The following is a 19685-nucleotide window of genomic DNA, read 5'->3' on the forward strand; positions in this document are numbered from 1 at the left end:
TCTGAAATCCAACGTACTTCCCAGACTGAACACGCCCTCTTAGACTGTCAATTTGTGTCTGAAATCCAACGTACTTCCCAGACTGAACACGCCCTCTTGGACTGTCAATTGTGTCTGCAATCCAACGTACTTTCCGTACTGAACACGCCCTCTTGGACTGTCAATTGTGTCTGAAATCCAACGTACTTTCCGGACTGAACACGCCCTCTTAGACTGTCAATTGTGTCTGCAATCCAACGTACTTTCCGTACTGAACACGCCCTCTTAGACTGTCAATTGTGTCTGAAATCCAACGTACTTTCCGTACTGAACACGCCCTCTTAGACTGTCAATTGTGTCTGAAATCCAACGTACTTTCCGGACTGAACACGCCCTCTTAGACTGTCAATTGTGTCTGCAATCCAACGTACTTTCCGGACTGAACACGCCCTCTTGGACTGTCAATTGTGTCTGCAATCCAACGTACTTTCCGGACTGAACACGCCTTCTTGGACTGTCAATTGTGTCTGAAATCCAACGTACTTCCCAGACTGAACACGCCCTCTTGGACTGTCAATTTGTGTCTGAAATCCAACGTACTTTCCGGACTGAACACGCCCTCTTAGACTGTCAATTGTGTCTGAAATCCAACGTACTTCCCAGACTGAACACGCCCTCTTGGACTGTCAATTGTGTCTGAAATCCAACGGACTTTCCAGATTGAACACGCCGTCTTGGACTGTCAATTGTGTCTGAAATCCAACGGACTTTCCAGATTGAACACGCCCTCTTGGACTGTCAATTGTGTCTGAAATCCAACGTACTTTCCAGATTGAACACGCCCTCTTAGACTGTCAATTTGTGTCTGAAATCCAACGTACTTTCCGGACTGAACACGCCGTCTTGGACTGTCAATTTGTGTCTGAAATCCAACGTACTTTCCGGACTGAACACGCCCTCTTGGACTGTCAATTTGTGTCTGAAATCCAACGTACTTTCCAGACTGAACACGCCCTCTTAGACTGTCAATTGTGTCTGAAATCCAACGTACTTTCCGGACTGAACACGCCCTCTTAGACTGTCAATTGTGTCTGCAATCCAACGTACTTTCCGGACTGAACACGCCCTCTTGGACTGTCAATTGTGTCTGAAATCCAACGTACTTTCCGGACTGAACACGCCCTCTTAGACTGTCAATTTGTGTCTGAAATCCAACGTACTTTCCGGACTGAACACGCCCTCTTGGACTGTCAATTGTGTCTGAAATCCAACGTACTTCCCAGACTGAACACGCCCTCTTGGACTGTCAATTTGTGTCTGAAATCCAACGTACTTTCCGGACTGAACACGCCCTCTTAGACTGTCAATTGTGTCTGAAATCCAACGTACTTCCCAGACTGAACACGCCCTCTTGGACTGTCAATTTGTGTCTGAAATCCAACGTACTTTCCGGACTGAACACGCCCTCTTAGACTGTCAATTGTGTCTGAAATCCAACGTACTTTCCGTACTGAACACGCCCTCTTGGACTGTCAATTGTGTCTGAAATCCAACGTACTTTCCGGACTGAACACGCCCTCTTAGACTGTCAATTGTGTCTGCAATCCAACGTACTTCCCAGACTGAACACGCCCTCTTAGACTGTCAATTGTGTCTGAAATCCAACGTACTTTCCGGACTGAACACGCCCTCTTAGACTGTCAATTGTGTCTGAAATCCAACGTACTTCCCAGACTGAACACGCCCTCTTAGACTGTCAATTTGTGTCTGAAATCCAACGTACTTTCCGGACTGAACACGCCCTCTTGGACTGTCAATTGTGTCTGAAATCCAACGTACTTCCCGGACTGAACACGCCCTCTTGGACTGTCAATTTGTGTCTCAAATCCAACGTACTTTCCAGATTGAACACGCCCTCTTGGACTGTCAATTTGTGTCTGAAATCCAACGTACTTCCCAGACTGAACACGCCCTCTTGGACTGTCAATTTGTGTCTGAAATCCAACGGACTTTCCAGATTGAACACGCCCTCTTGGACTGTCAATTGTGTCTGAAATCCAACGTACTTTCCAGATTGAACACGCCCTCTTAGACTGTCAATTTGTGTCTGAAATCCAACGTACTTTCCGGACTGAACACGCCGTCTTGGACTGTCAATTTGTGTCTGAAATCCAACGTACTTTCCGGACTGAACACGCCCTCTTGGACTGTCAATTGTGTCTGAAATCCAACGTACTTTCCAGATTGAACACGCCGTCTTGGACTGTCAATTGTGTCTGAAATCCAACGTACTTTCCAGATTGAACACGCCCTCTTAGACTGTCAATTTGTGTCTGAAATCCAACGGACTTTCCAGATTGAACACGCCCTCTTGGACTGTCAATTTGTGTCTGAAATCCAACGTACTTTCCGGACTGAACACGCCCTCTTGGACTGTCAATTTTGTCTGAAATCCAACGTACTTTCCAGACTGAACACGCCCTCTTGGACTGTCAATTTTGTCTGAAATCCAACGTACTTTCCGGACTGAACACGCCCTCTTGGACTGTCAATTTTGTCTGAAATCCAACGTACTTTCCGGACTGAACAAGCCCTCTTGGACTGTCAATTTTGTCTGAAATCCAACGTACTTTCTGGACTGAACACGCCCTCTTGGACTGTCAATTTTGTCTGAAATCCAACGTACTTCCCGTACTGAACACGTCCTCTTAGACTGTCAATTTGTGTCTGAAATCCAACGTACTTCCCGTACTGAACACGCCCTCTTTGACTGTCAATTGTGTCTGAAATCCAACGGACTTCCCGGATTGAACACGTCCTCTTGGACTGTCAATTTGTGTCTGAAATCCAACGTACTTTCCAGATTGAACACGCCCTCTTGGACTGTCAATTTGTATCTGAAATCCAACGTACTTCCCGTACTGAACACGCCCTCTTTGACTGTCAATTGTGTCTGAAATCCAACGGACTTCCCGGATTGAACACGCCCTCTTGGACTGTCAATTTGTGTCTGAAATCCAACGTACTTTCCAGATTGAACACGCCCTCTTGGACTGTCAATTTGTGTCTGAAATCCAACGTACTTCCCGTACTGAACACGCCCTCTTTGACTGTCAATTGTGTCTGAAATCCAACGGACTTCCCGGATTGAACACGTCCTCTTGGACTGTCAATTTGTGTCTGAAATCCAACGTACTTCCCGTACTGAACACGCCCTCTTTGACTGTCAATTGTGTCTGAAATCCAACGGACTTCCCGGATTGAACACGTCCTCTTGGACTGTCAATTTGTGTCTGAAATCCAACGTACTTCCCGTACTGAACACGTCCTCTTAGACTGTCAATTTGTGTCTGAAATCCAACGTACTTCCCGTACTGAACACGCCCTCTTTGACTGTCAATTGTGTCTGAAATCCAACGGACTTCCCGGATTGAACACGTCCTCTTGGACTGTCAATTTGTGTCTGAAATCCAACGTACTTCAACGTACTTTCCAGATTGAACACGCCCTCTTGGACTGTCAATTTGTATCTGAAATCCAACGTACTTCCCGTACTGAACACGCCCTCTTTGACTGTCAATTGTGTCTGAAATCCAACGGACTTCCCGGATTGAACACGCCCTCTTGGACTGTCAATTTGTGTCTGAAATCCAACGTACTTTCCAGATTGAACACGCCCTCTTGGACTGTCAATTTGTGTCTGAAATCCAACGTACTTCCCGGTACTGAACACGCCCTCTTTGACTGTCAATTGTGTCTGAAATCCAACGGACTTCCCGGATTGAACACGTCCTCTTGGACTGTCAATTTGTGTCTGAAATCCAACGTACTTCCCGTACTGAACACGCCCTCTTTGACTGTCAATTGTGTCTGAAATCCAACGGACTTTCCCGGATTGAACACGTCCTCTTGGACTGTCAATTTGTGTCTGAAATCCAACGTACTTTCCAGATTGAACACGCCCTCTTGGACTGTCAATTTGTGTCTGAAATCCAACGTACTTCCCGTACTGAACACGCCCTCTTTGACTGTCAATTGTGTCTGAAATCCAACGGACTTCCCGGATTGAACACGCCCTCTTGGACTGTCAATTTGTGTCTGAAATCCAACGTACTTTCCAGATTGAACACGCCCTCTTGGACTGTCAATTTGTGTCTGAAATCCAACGTACTTCCCGTACTGAACACGCCCTCTTTGACTGTCAATTGTGTCTGAAATCCAACGGACTTCCCCGGATTGAACACGCCCTCTTGGACTGTCAATTTGTGTCTGAAATCCAACGTACTTTCCAGATTGAACACGCCCTCTTGGACTGTCAATTTGTGTCTGAAATCCAACGTACTTCCCGTACTGAACACGCCCTCTTTGACTGTCAATTGTGTCTGAAATCCAACGGACTTCCCGGATTGAACACGCCCTCTTGGACTGTCAATTTGTGTCTGAAATCCAACGTACTTTCCAGATTGAACACGCCCTCTTGGACTGTCAATTTGTGTCTGAAATCCAACGTACTTCCCGTACTGAACACGCCCTCTTTGACTGTCAATTGTGTCTGAAATCCAACGGACTTCCCGGATTGAACACGTCCTCTTGGACTGTCAATTTGTGTCTGAAATCCAACGTACTTTCCAGATTGAACACGCCCTCTTGGACTGTCAATTTGTGTCTGAAATCCAACGTACTTCCCGTACTGAACACGCCCTCTTAGACTGTCAATTTGTGTCTGAAATCCAACGTACTTCCCGTACTGAACACGCCCTCTTGGACTGTCAATTGTGTCTGAAATCCAACGTACTTCCCGTACTGAACACGCCCTCTTTGACTGTCAATTGTGTCTGAAATCCAACGTACTTTCCGGACTGAACACGCCCTCTTGGACTGTCAATTTGTGTCTGAAATCCAACGTACTTTCCAGATTGAACACGCCCTCTTGGACTGTCAATTTGTGTCTGAAATCCAACGTACTTTCCGGACTGAACACGCCCTCTTAGACTGTCAATTGTGTCTGAAATCCAACGTACTTTCCGTACTGAACACGCCCTCTTGGACTGTCAATTGTGTCTGCAATCCAACGTACTTTCCGTACTGAACACGCCGTCTGAGACTGTCAATTGTGTCTGAAATCCAACGTACTTTCCATACTGAACACGCCCTCTTAGACTGTCAATTGTGTCTGCAATCCAACGTACTTTCCGGACTGAACACGCCCTCTGAGACTGTCAATATTTGTCTGAAATCCAACGTACTTCCCAGACTGAACACGCCCTCTTGGACTGTCAATTTGTGTCTGAAATCCAACGGACTTTCCAGATTGAACACGCCCTCTTGGACTGTCAATTTGTGTCTAAAATCCAACGTACTTCCCGTACTGAACACGCCCTCTTAGACTGTCAATTGTGTCTGAAATCCAACATACTTCCCAAACTGAACACGCCCTCTTGGACTGTCAATTTGTGTCTGAAATCCAACGTACTTTCCGGACTGAACACGCCCTCTTGGACTGTCAATTGTGTCTGAAATCCAACGGACTTTCCAGATTGAACACGCCCTCTTGGACTGTCAATTGTGTCTGAAATCCAACGTACTTTCCGGACTGAACACGCCCTCTTAGACTGTCAATTGTGTCTGCAATCCAACGTACTTTCCGGACTCAACACGCCTTCTTGGACTGTCAATTGTGTCTGAAATCCAACGTACTTCCCAGACTGAACACGCCCTCTTGGACTGTCAATTTGTGTCTGAAATCCAACGTACTTTCCGGACTGAACACGCCCTCTTAGACTGTCAATTGTGTCTGAAATCCAACGTACTTCCCAGACTGAACACGCCCTCTTGGACTGTCAATTGTGTCTGAAATCCAACGGACTTTCCAGATTGAACACGCCGTCTTGGACTGTCAATTGTGTCTGAAATCCAACGGACTTTCCAGATTGAACACGCCCTCTTGGACTGTCAATTGTGTCTGAAATCCAACGTACTTTCCAGATTGAACACGCCCTCTTAGACTGTCAATTTGTGTCTGAAATCCAACGTACTTTCCGGACTGAACACGCCCTCTTGGACTGTCAATTGTGTCTGAATTCCAACGTACTTTCCGGACTGAACACGCCCTCTTGGACTGTCAATTTGTGTCTGAAATCCAACGTACTTTCCGGACTGAACACGCCCTCTTAGACTGTCAATTGTGTCTGAAATCCAACGTACTTTCCGGACTGAACACGCCCTCTTAGACTGTCAATTGTGTCTGCAATCCAACGTACTTTCCGGACTGAACACGCCCTCTTGGACTGTCAATTGTGTCTGAAATCCAACGTACTTTCCGGACTGAACACGCCCTCTTAGACTGTCAATTTGTGTCTGAAATCCAACGTACTTTCCGGACTGAACACGCCCTCTTGGACTGTCAATTGTGTCTGAAATCCAACGTACTTCCCAGACTGAACACGCCCTCTTGGACTGTCAATTTGTGTCTGAAATCCAACGTACTTTCCGGACTGAACACGCCCTCTTAGACTGTCAATTGTGTCTGAAATCCAACGTACTTCCCAGACTGAACACGCCCTCTTGGACTGTCAATTTGTGTCTGAAATCCAACGTACTTTCCGGACTGAACACGCCCTCTTAGACTGTCAATTGTGTCTGAAATCCAACGTACTTTCCGTACTGAACACGCCCTCTTGGACTGTCAATTGTGTCTGAAATCCAACGTACTTTCCGGACTGAACACGCCCTCTTAGACTGTCAATTGTGTCTGCAATCCAACGTACTTCCCAGACTGAACACGCCCTCTTAGACTGTCAATTGTGTCTGAAATCCAACGTACTTTCCGGACTGAACACGCCCTCTTAGACTGTCAATTGTGTCTGAAATCCAACGTACTTCCCAGACTGAACACGCCCTCTTAGACTGTCAATTTGTGTCTGAAATCCAACGTACTTTCCGGACTGAACACGCCCTCTTGGACTGTCAATTGTGTCTGAAATCCAACGTACTTCCCGGACTGAACACGCCCTCTTGGACTGTCAATTTGTGTCTCAAATCCAACGTACTTTCCAGATTGAACACGCCCTCTTGGACTGTCAATTTGTGTCTGAAATCCAACGTACTTCCCAGACTGAACACGCCCTCTTGGACTGTCAATTTGTGTCTGAAATCCAACGGACTTTCCAGATTGAACACGCCCTCTTGGACTGTCAATTGTGTCTGAAATCCAACGTACTTTCCAGATTGAACACGCCCTCTTAGACTGTCAATTTGTGTCTGAAATCCAACGTACTTTCCGGACTGAACACGCCGTCTTGGACTGTCAATTTGTGTCTGAAATCCAACGTACTTTCCGGACTGAACACGCCCTCTTGGACTGTCAATTGTGTCTGAAATCCAACGTACTTTCCAGATTGAACACGCCGTCTTGGACTGTCAATTGTGTCTGAAATCCAACGGACTTTCCAGATTGAACACGCCCTCTTGGACTGTCAATTTGTGTCTGAAATCCAACGTACTTTCCGGACTGAACACGCCCTCTTGGACTGTCAATTTTGTCTGAAATCCAACGTACTTTCCAGACTGAACACGCCCTCTTGGACTGTCAATTTTGTCTGAAATCCAACGTACTTTCCGGACTGAACACGCCCTCTTGGACTGTCAATTTTGTCTGAAATCCAACGTACTTTCCGGACTGAACACGCCCTCTTGGACTGTCAATTTTGTCTGAAATCCAACGTACTTTCCGGACTGAACACGCCCTCTTGGACTGTCAATTTTGTCTGAAATCCAACGTACTTTCCGGACTGAACACGCCCTCTTGGACTGTCAATTTTGTCTGAAATCCAACGTACTTCCCAGCCTGAACACGCCCTCTTGGACTGTCAATTTTGTCTGAAATCCAACGTACTTCCCAGACTGAACACGCCCTCTTGGACTGTCAATTTGTGTCTGAAATCCAACGTACTTTCCGGACTGAACACGCCCTCTTGGACTGTCAATTGTGTCTGAAATCCAACGTACTTCCCAGACTGAACACGCCCTCTTAGACTGTCAATTTGTGTCTGAAATCCAACGTACTTCCCAGACTGAACACGCCCTCTTGGACTGTCAATTGTGTCTGCAATCCAACGTACTTTCCGTACTGAACACGCCGTCTGAGACTGTCAATTGTGTCTGAAATCCAACGTACTTTCCGGACTGAACACGCCCTCTTAGACTGTCAATTGTGTCTGCAATCCAACGTACTTTCCGGACTGAACACGCCCTCTTGGACTGTCAATTGTGTCTGAAATCCAACGTACTTTCCGTACTGAACACGCCCTCTTAGACTGTCAATTGTGTCTGAAATCCAACGTACTTTCCGGACTGAACACGCCCTCTTAGACTGTCAATTGTGTCTGCAATCCAACGTACTTTCCGGACTGAACACGCCCTCTTGGACTGTCAATTGTGTCTGCAATCCAACGTACTTTCCGGACTGAACACGCCTTCTTGGACTGTCAATTGTGTCTGAAATCCAACGTACTTCCCAGACTGAACACGCCCTCTTGGACTGTCAATTTGTGTCTGAAATCCAACGTACTTTCCGGACTGAACACGCCCTCTTAGACTGTCAATTGTGTCTGAAATCCAACGTACTTCCCAGACTGAACACGCCCTCTTGGACTGTCAATTTGTGTCTGAAATCCAACGTACTTTCCAGATTGAACACGCCGTCTTGGACTGTCAATTGTGTCTGAAATCCAACGGACTTTCCAGATTGAACACGCCCTCTTGGACTGTCAATTGTGTCTGAAATCCAACGTACTTTCCAGATTGAACACGCCCTCTTAGACTGTCAATTTGTGTCTGAAATCCAACGTACTTTCCGGACTGAACACGCCGTCTTGGACTGTCAATTTGTGTCTGAAATCCAACGTACTTTCCGGACTGAACACGCCCTCTTGGACTGTCAATTGTGTCTGAAATCCAACGTACTTCCCAGACTGAACACGCCCTCTTGGACTGTCAATTTGTGTCTGAAATCCAACGTACTTTCCAGACTGAACACGCCCTCTTAGACTGTCAATTGTGTCTGAAATCCAACGTACTTCCCAGACTGAACACGCCCTCTTGGACTGTCAATTGTGTCTGAAATCCAACGGACTTTCCAGATTGAACACGCCCTCTTGGACTGTCAATTGTGTCTGAAATCCAACGTACTTTCCGGACTGAACACGCCCTCTTAGACTGTCAATTTGTGTCTGAAATCCAACGTACTTTCCGGACTGAACACGCCCTCTTGGACTGTCAATTGTGTCTGAAATCCAACGTACTTCCCAGACTGAACACGCCCTCTTGGACTGTCAATTTGTGTCTGAAATCCAACGTACTTTCCGGACTGAACACGCCCTCTTAGACTGTCAATTGTGTCTGAAATCCAACGTACTTCCCAGACTGAACACGCCCTCTTGGACTGTCAATTTGTGTCTGAAATCCAACGTACTTTCCGGACTGAACACGCCCTCTTAGACTGTCAATTGTGTCTGAAATCCAACGTACTTTCCGTACTGAACACGCCCTCTTGGACTGTCAATTGTGTCTGAAATCCAACGTACTTTCCAGACTGAACACGCCCTCTTAGACTGTCAATTGTGTCTGCAATCCAACGTACTTCCCAGACTGAACACGCCCTCTTAGACTGTCAATTGTGTCTGAAATCCAACGTACTTTCCGGACTGAACACGCCCTCTTAGACTGTCAATTGTGTCTGAAATCCAACGTACTTCCCAGACTGAACACGCCCTCTTAGACTGTCAATTTGTGTCTGAAATCCAACGTACTTTCCGGACTGAACACGCCCTCTTGGACTGTCAATTGTGTCTGAAATCCAACGTACTTCCCGGACTGAACACGCCCTCTTGGACTGTCAATTTGTGTCTCAAATCCAACGTACTTTCCAGATTGAACACGCCCTCTTGGACTGTCAATTTGTGTCTGAAATCCAACGTACTTCCCAGACTGAACACGCCCTCTTGGACTGTCAATTTGTGTCTGAAATCCAACGGACTTTCCAGATTGAACACGCCCTCTTGGACTGTCAATTGTGTCTGAAATCCAACGTACTTTCCAGATTGAACACGCCCTCTTAGACTGTCAATTTGTGTCTGAAATCCAACGTACTTTCCGGACTGAACACGCCGTCTTGGACTGTCAATTTGTGTCTGAAATCCAACGTACTTTCCGGACTGAACACGCCCTCTTGGACTGTCAATTGTGTCTGAAATCCAACGTACTTTCCAGATTGAACACGCCGTCTTGGACTGTCAATTGTGTCTGAAATCCAACGGACTTTCCAGATTGAACACGCCCTCTTGGACTGTCAATTTGTGTCTGAAATCCAACGTACTTTCCGGACTGAACACGCCCTCTTGGACTGTCAATTTTGTCTGAAATCCAACGTACTTTCCAGACTGAACACGCCCTCTTGGACTGTCAATTTTGTCTGAAATCCAACGTACTTTCCGGACTGAACACGCCCTCTTGGACTGTCAATTTTGTCTGAAATCCAACGTACTTTCCGGACTGAACAAGCCCTCTTGGACTGTCAATTTTGTCTGAAATCCAACGTACTTTCTGGACTGAACACGCCCTCTTGGACTGTCAATTTTGTCTGAAATCCAACGTACTTTCCGGACTGAACACGCCCTCTTGGACTGTCAATTTTGTCTGAAATCCAATGTACTTCCCAGCCTGAACACGCCCTCTTGGACTGTCAATTGTGTCTGAAATCCAACGTACTTCCCAGACTGAACACGCCCTCTTGGACTGTCAATTTGTGTCTGAAATCCAACGTACTTTCCGGACTGAACACGCCCTCTTGGACTGTCAATTGTGTCTGAAATCCAACGTACTTCCCAGACTGAACACGCCCTATTAGACTGTCAATTTGTGTCTGAAATCCAACGTACTTCCCAGACTGAACACGCCCTCTTGGACTGTCAATTGTGTCTGCAATCCAACGTACTTTCCGTATTGAACACGCCGTCTGAGACTGTCAATTGTGTCTGCAATCCAACGTACTTTCCGGACTGAACACGCCCTCTTGGACTGTCAATTGTGTCTGAAATCCAACGTACTTTCCGTACTGAACACGCCCTCTTAGACTGTCAATTGTGTCTGAAATCCAACGTACTTTCCGGACTGAACACGCCCTCTTAGACTGTCAATTGTGTCTGAAATCCAACGTACTTTCCGGACTGAACACGCCCTCTTAGACTGTCAATTGTGTCTGCAATCCAACGTACTTTCCGGACTGAACACGCCCTCTTGGACTGTCAATTGTGTCTGAAATCCAACGTACTTCCCAGACTGAACACGCCCTATTAGACTGTCAATTTGTGTCTGAAATCCAACGTACTTCCCAGACTGAACACGCCCTCTTGGACTGTCAATTGTGTCTGCAATCCAACGTACTTTCCGTACTGAACACGCCGTCTGAGACTGTCAATTGTGTCTGAAATCCAACGTACTTTCCGGACTGAACACGCCCTCTTAGACTGTCAATTGTGTCTGCAATCCAACGTACTTTCCGTACTGAACACGCCCTCTTAGACTGTCAATTGTGTCTGAAATCCAACGTACTTTCCGTACTGAACACGCCCTCTTAGACTGTCAATTGTGTCTGAAATCCAACGTACTTTCCGGACTGAACACGCCCTCTTAGACTGTCAATTGTGTCTGCAATCCAACGTACTTTCCGGACTGAACACGCCCTCTTGGACTGTCAATTGTGTCTGCAATCCAACGTACTTTCCGGACTGAACACGCCTTCTTGGACTGTCAATTGTGTCTGAAATCCAACGTACTTCCCAGACTGAACACGCCCTCTTGGACTGTCAATTTGTGTCTGAAATCCAACGTACTTTCCGGACTGAACACGCCCTCTTAGACTGTCAATTGTGTCTGAAATCCAACGTACTTCCCAGACTGAACACGCCCTCTTGGACTGTCAATTGTGTCTGAAATCCAACGGACTTTCCAGATTGAACACGCCGTCTTGGACTGTCAATTGTGTCTGAAATCCAACGGACTTTCCAGATTGAACACGCCCTCTTGGACTGTCAATTGTGTCTGAAATCCAACGTACTTCCCAGACTGAACACGCCCTCTTGGACTGTCAATTTGTGTCTGAAATCCAACGTACTTTCCGGACTGAACACGCCGTCTTGGACTGTCAATTTGTGTCTGAAATCCAACGTACTTTCCGGACTGAACACGCCCTCTTGGACTGTCAATTGTGTCTGAAATCCAACGTACTTCCCAGACTGAACACGCCCTCTTGGACTGTCAATTTGTGTCTGAAATCCAACGTACTTTCCAGACTGAACACGCCCTCTTAGACTGTCAATTGTGTCTGAAATCCAACGTACTTCCCAGACTGAACACGCCCTCTTGGACTGTCAATTGTGTCTGAAATCCAACGGACTTTCCAGATTGAACACGCCCTCTTGGACTGTCAATTGTGTCTGAAATCCAACGTACTTTCCGGACTGAACACGCCCTCTTAGACTGTCAATTTGTGTCTGAAATCCAACGTACTTTCCGGACTGAACACGCCCTCTTGGACTGTCAATTGTGTCTGAAATCCAACGTACTTCCCAGACTGAACACGCCCTCTTGGACTGTCAATTTGTGTCTGAAATCCAACGTACTTTCCGGACTGAACACGCCCTCTTAGACTGTCAATTGTGTCTGAAATCCAACGTACTTCCCAGACTGAACACGCCCTCTTGGACTGTCAATTTGTGTCTGAAATCCAACGTACTTTCCGGACTGAACACGCCCTCTTAGACTGTCAATTGTGTCTGAAATCCAACGTACTTTCCGTACTGAACACGCCCTCTTGGACTGTCAATTGTGTCTGAAATCCAACGTACTTTCCAGACTGAACACGCCCTCTTAGACTGTCAATTGTGTCTGCAATCCAACGTACTTCCCAGACTGAACACGCCCTCTTAGACTGTCAATTGTGTCTGAAATCCAACGTACTTTCCGGACTGAACACGCCCTCTTAGACTGTCAATTGTGTCTGAAATCCAACGTACTTCCCAGACTGAACACGCCCTCTTAGACTGTCAATTTGTGTCTGAAATCCAACGTACTTTCCGGACTGAACACGCCCTCTTGGACTGTCAATTGTGTCTGAAATCCAACGTACTTCCCGGACTGAACACGCCCTCTTGGACTGTCAATTTGTGTCTCAAATCCAACGTACTTTCCAGATTGAACACGCCCTCTTGGACTGTCAATTTGTGTCTGAAATCCAACGTACTTCCCAGACTGAACACGCCCTCTTAGACTGTCAATTTGTGTCTGAAATCCAACGTACTTTCCGGACTGAACACGCCGTCTTGGACTGTCAATTTGTGTCTGAAATCCAACGTACTTTCCGGACTGAACACGCCCTCTTGGACTGTCAATTGTGTCTGAAATCCAACGTACTTTCCAGATTGAACACGCCGTCTTGGACTGTCAATTGTGTCTGAAATCCAACGGACTTTCCAGATTGAACACGCCCTCTTGGACTGTCAATTTGTGTCTGAAATCCAACGTACTTTCCGGACTGAACACGCCCTCTTGGACTGTCAATTTTGTCTGAAATCCAACGTACTTTCCAGACTGAACACGCCCTCTTGGACTGTCAATTTTGTCTGAAATCCAACGTACTTTCCGGACTGAACACGCCCTCTTGGACTGTCAATTTTGTCTGAAATCCAACGTACTTTCCGGACTGAACACGCCCTCTTGGACTGTCAATTTTGTCTGAAATCCAACGTACTTTCCGGACTGAACACGCCCTCTTGGACTGTCAATTTTGTCTGAAATCCAACGTACTTTCCGGACTGAACACGCCCTCTTGGACTGTCAATTTTGTCTGAAATCCAACGTACTTCCCAGCCTGAACACGCCCTCTTGGACTGTCAATTGTGTCTGAAATCCAACGTACTTCCCAGACTGAACACGCCCTCTTGGACTGTCAATTTGTGTCTGAAATCCAACGTACTTTCCGGACTGAACACGCCCTCTTGGACTGTCAATTGTGTCTGAAATCCAACGTACTTCCCAGACTGAACACGCCCTCTTAGACTGTCAATTTGTGTCTGAAATCCAACGTACTTCCCAGACTGAACACGCCCTCTTGGACTGTCAATTGTGTCTGCAATCCAACGTACTTTCCGTATTGAACACGCCGTCTGAGACTGTCAATTGTGTCTGCAATCCAACGTACTTTCCGGACTGAACACGCCCTCTTGGACTGTCAATTGTGTCTGAAATCCAACGTACTTTCCGTACTGAACACGCCCTCTTAGACTGTCAATTGTGTCTGAAATCCAACGTACTTTCCGGACTGAACACGCCCTCTTAGACTGTCAATTGTGTCTGCAATCCAACGTACTTTCCGGACTGAACACGCCCTCTTGGACTGTCAATTGTGTCTGAAATCCAACGTACTTTCCGTACTGAACACGCCCTCTTAGACTGTCAATTGTGTCTGAAATCCAACGTACTTTCCGGACTGAACACGCCCTCTTAGACTGTCAATTGTGTCTGCAATCCAACGTACTTTCCGGACTGAACACGCCCTCTTGGACTGTCAATTGTGTCTGAAATCCAACGTACTTTCCGGACTGAACACGCCCTCTTAGACTGTCAATTGTGTCTGAAATCCAACGTACATATTAAAAACACCCGAAAATAAGTTGCAATAGGCCTACGTCCAGATAACATCAAAGGCTATAATCTGAAGGTAGGGGGAACCACGGAACGGGTGTGAGGTCATCCCTTCATTACCCGGATTATCTTCTTTTCTTTGTTGTTCGAAAGCGCGGTGTCCGACAATAGATTCTGTACCTTGAATTCGTGCGTGTTAACTGTTCAAATTAAAGAGGTGTTCGATTGTCGGATGCACCCAATGGTGTATGTTATGTCGCAATTCATACAATGGTCAACTTTTCATGTGGAATCTGGAAACTTGTGTTTTTTCACTTCCTAAGATCACATAGGACTACAAACCAGCTGTTTCCAATTTTTCCAAACATTGCTAATGACAAAAATCCAAGATAGCGGCCAGCGAGTGACGAAAATAGATAAAAATTTTGATGACAAATTTCGTTTCCTAGTTTCAGACACAGTGTATGCAGTAGAAGATCTACAATAGGCATCATAATCATAATCCCTAACACTCATCAATATGACCACTCTGATATCTTTGCCTGATTCTGTATATTTAGACAATATACGTGTAGTGTCTTTAACATAAAAATTATCAATTATGTGTTTTTTCTATATTTGCAGATAAGTCATGGCACAGAGCGAAGAACCCCCTAACAAAAGGGCGCGCACAGAAATAAACTACAAACTATGCATAAAGTGTCAGAGCTCCAAACAAGAGCAATTGAAAGAACCACCACAATCTGAGGAACATTCAACGTACGACAAATTCTTGACGGCAGTTCGTTTGAGAGCGAGTTTTGGGAACAGTGAGTTCATTACACTCTGCTCGCAGCTCGCAGTCTTTCAGCATCCTCATCGGTGTCCATTTCGTTTGCCATGAAGTACTGCATCGGTGTCATCGGTGTCCATACTGCTTCAGACGATCGGCATAGTATTCATAATCACCCACAACTGCATATTCTTGCAATATGCCGGTGCATGAAGACATCTTCGTCGCCACTGTAATGTACTCACAAAGGACGGGGATGAAGGCTCTGAAATGGGAACAACAGGTTTAATTCGGACACGGGCTCAAAACAGCACAGCATCGGAACATGGGCGGGTCACATCACTCTGCTTTACCATGCTCCGGTGCACCCATGTACGCTTGCATTCCCAAAGACTACTGATACATCTCACTTTCCGATAACAGGAACATCTGAATACTCCCACTCTTCAATCCGCAGGTGAGCCAGTCTCGTGGCGTGTCATTTAGATTGTCACTAAAGTCGCAGTGCTGAGGCAACCTCTTCAACTCGGCGACAAAATCACACAACCATTCTCCGTTATGCTGATCACGTTTGTGGAATCAAAAATCATTGTGCAATTATGCTGGGTTTTGGGTATAAATTATCCTGGAGAATTTTCACCAATTCCCCATCAGGCTTCTGCAAACCAGTGTGAGTTAATTGGTGTGTGTGTGTGTGTGTGTGTGTGTGTGTGTGTATGTGTGTGTGTGTGTTGGTGTAAGCATGCATGAAAATACACCCAAAAGTGCATGGCTTGTCTGGCGCAGTGAGATTTTGAAGCAACCCGTACATTTTGTTGCCAACTACGCTAAAGAATGCTGGCACCTGTCTTTCATCAGCAATGCCACTCACCAGAAAATATTGTTCCAGTCTCCCCGATTATGCTAGTCAGTCTTCCCGCCCTTCATCAAATGCTTCAGTGCTCCCGATATAGCCTGCCATGTCTCTGTGACACAACACAAATGGCGCTCATTCACAGTCTGAATTCCAAGGTCTTCAACGCTCCAGGCCAAGACGTTTGTCTTGCTGTTTCAGTGATGCTCAACGAACGTCGGACTTGCACAGCAGCTCAGCGTAGTTGAAAAGACCCTAAAAGACCTCAAAGACCCCAAAGACCAAAAATACCCAGAAGACCCCAAAAGACCCAAAAAACCTAAAGGACCCTGAAGACCCAAAATATCCCAAAGACACAAAAGACCCAGATGACCCAAAAGTACTCGAGGACCCAAAGGTCCCAAACGTTCCCAAAGACCTTGAGGATTCAAAAGAGTCAAAAGACCATGAATACCCAAAAGACTGCAAGGACCCAAAAGTCCATGACGACCCAAAATACCCAGAGAACCAAAAAGACCCAAAATACCCTGAGGATCCAAAAGACTCAAAATACCCAGAGAACCAAAAGACCCAAAATAGCCTGAGGAGCCAAAAGACTCAAAAGACCCAGAGAACCAAAAAGACTCAAATACCGCAAGGACTCAAAAGACCCAAAAGTTCCCAAAGACTATGAGGACTCAAAAAACCCCAAAGACCCAAAAGACCCTGAACACCCAAAAGACCGCAAGGACCCAAAAGTCCCTGAGGACCCAAAACACCCAAAAGACCCAGATTACCCAAAATACTCTGAAGACACACAAAAGACCCTAGGACAAAGCATGGAAGGAGCAGAGAATGGAAGACCAGAAAGAATCTGGGTGAGATAAGATTTGACCTTCCAATAAATATACCCAAGCTGATTTTTGAGTGTGTCCAGAGGCTAGGTATCCTGGATGGGCAGACAACACTCAATTGTTGCTCTCATGCATGTTGGCTGCATATTTTATGTACTCTGAACTGAACAAGTACAACGTGTACACAAATAAAACAGAACAGAAAGAAATTTAAAAGAAAGACAGAAAACATTAAGATATTAATACCACATTACAGGATTTTGGACGCCTTTTGTCCGAACATTTGGTCATTTTTTGCACCTTTTTGCAGCATTATGGCCCCGAAGAGCACAAACAGGGCACATGTAGTGCATGTCACCGATTGCTTCCTTATTTTAACCAGTTAGCGGCTACTCGGTACTTTAAAAGGAAGTATATCTTCAAAACTACCGAATTTGTGTATTTTCCAAATTTCTCTTATTTTACCTCGGTACCCTCTCTACTTCAATCAACATACAATAATTTCCCCAACAGGGCAGCATGAGGCAACGAGAATGTTAAACGATATAAAATTATGCTACGAATGGTACCAAATACAGCTTTGGTATATTTTTTGGAAGGCGAGGCCTATTTTTGGGCTATCTTGCCCAGACTAAAAGGTAGAAGACATAGGGATGACCGATCTGTCTGCAATGGCAAAGTGATCGGCCAATACACTCCTGGTCAAAAGTTTTAGAACACCCCATTTTTCAGTTTTTACTGAAATTTAAGCAGTTGAAGTCCAGTGAATAACCTGAAATGGAACAAAGCTAAGTGGTAAACTGCCAGAGGTTAAAAAAAAGTTTAGGTTACCAAAAACTGAAAAATAATGCAAATTTCAGAGTTGTTAAAAATTTCAGAGTTGTTCCCTTTTCAGGGAACAAGTAATGGGTTAACAACTGCAGCTGTTCTGCAGCAATGGAAGTAAATTAAGCCTTGAAAGTTGATGCAAACAATTCCTACAGGTGTCCCAACTTTTGTTGATTAGTTACAAACCCTCTGTCTGTATAAAATCAGTGTTGGAACAGACTGTGTTGCTACACCCTCTGAAGCATTATTTGGTCAATATTGCACTGCATGAAGTAGTATATTGCTATCATAATGGCAAGAAAAAGACAATGAACAAAGGAAGACAGACGGACCATTATAACCCTTAAAAGTGTCGGACTTTCCTTTGGAGAAATTGCAAAGTGAGCCAAGATGTCAGTGAGTACAGTTTCCTACATCATCAAAAGGCACTTGGAAACTGGAGGAAACTCTGACAGGAAGAGGTCTGGCAGACCCAAAGCCACAACACATTCAGAAGACAAGTTTCTGAGAGTCAACAGCTTGCGTGATAGGCGGCTCACAGGACAGCAGCTTCAAGCACAGCTTAACACTGGTCGAAGTAAGGAAGTCTCAGTTTCAACTGTGAAGAGAAGACTTTGATCTGCAGGTCTGACAGGTCGAGTAGCAGTAAGAAAGCCATTGCTAAGATGGCAAAATAAGAAAAAGAGGTTTGCCTGGGCCATGAAGCATCACCAGTGGAGTATGGAAAACTGGAAGAAGGTCTCATGGACCGATGAATCAAAATTTAAAATCTTCGGTTAATCACACAGGGTTTTTGGATGCTGTCGAGTTGGCGAAAGGATGGTTCCTCAGCGTGTGACACCAACTGTCAAACATGGAGGAGGAAGCGTGATGATCTGGGGCTCTTTTGCTGGATCCAGTCGGCGACTTGCAGAGCGTGACTGGTACCCTGAACCAAAAGGGCTACCCACAGCATTTTGCAGTGCCATGCAATAACCTCTGGTCTATGCCGAGTTGGTCAGGGGTTCATCCTACAGCAACATAACGACCCAAAACATACCTCCAGGCTATGTCAGAACTCCCTTCGAAGAAAAGAACAAGACGGTAGGCTTCAAATCATGGAATGGCCAGCACAGTCTCCAGACTTAAACCCCATCGAGCTGGTTTGGGATGAACTGGACAGAAGGGTGAAAGCAAAGCAATCTCCAAGTGCAACACATTTGTGGGAACTTCTGCAACAGTGTTTGGAAGAACTTTCCGAACAATATTTGATTTCCAATGGAGAAAGAATGCCACGAGTATGTTCGGCTGTTATATCTGCAAAAGGTGGCTACTTTGTGGAGTCAAAAATTTCGATTAAATTGTGTTCAACAAAACGATTCCATGATTTATTTTTTTTTATCTGCAATTGTTTATTTGTTCTATGTTTTAATTTCAGAGTACATTGAAACATTAAAGTGCTTAAATTTCAGTAAAAACTGGAAAAATTGGGGTGTTCTAAAACCTAGACCAGTATTGTAGACTCAACTTTATCGCGAGACATTCCAATAATCGTATCGGCCTTGGATTCCACAGCGTCATGCTGAGCAAGCTGTGAGGCAGGTGAGTCAGCTCAGAGGAGAGAGCAGTACTCCATCAAGCTATGGATGAAGGCCTTGTAGGTGGATAGGAGTTGAACAGTTGTGCCAAAGAAGAAGGTGGTATTCATTGGAATCCTCCACACCAAAGTTGAATATCTGGG

The 19685-nt window shown here is 45.6% G+C and overlaps 1 long non-coding RNA gene across 2 annotated transcripts in view; it reads left to right on the forward strand.

Moving 5' to 3' along the window:
* The first annotated feature begins 15313 nt into the window (after positions 1–15313).
* Positions 15314–19685, forward strand: part of LOC147011041 (uncharacterized) — a 147429-nt gene continuing 143057 nt past the window's right edge. For both annotated transcript variants that reach the window (XR_015052090.1, XR_015052089.1), the window contains exon 1: positions 15314–15908. This is a non-coding gene — a long non-coding RNA (uncharacterized LOC147011041). The remainder of the gene's footprint in view (positions 15909–19685) is intronic.

Source organism: Eptatretus burgeri, chromosome 16, assembly GCF_056783735.1.
Source record: "Eptatretus burgeri isolate ZD-2024b chromosome 16, Ebu_testis_v1, whole genome shotgun sequence".
In the NCBI taxonomy this organism is placed as follows: domain Eukaryota; kingdom Metazoa; phylum Chordata; class Myxini; order Myxiniformes; family Myxinidae; genus Eptatretus; species Eptatretus burgeri.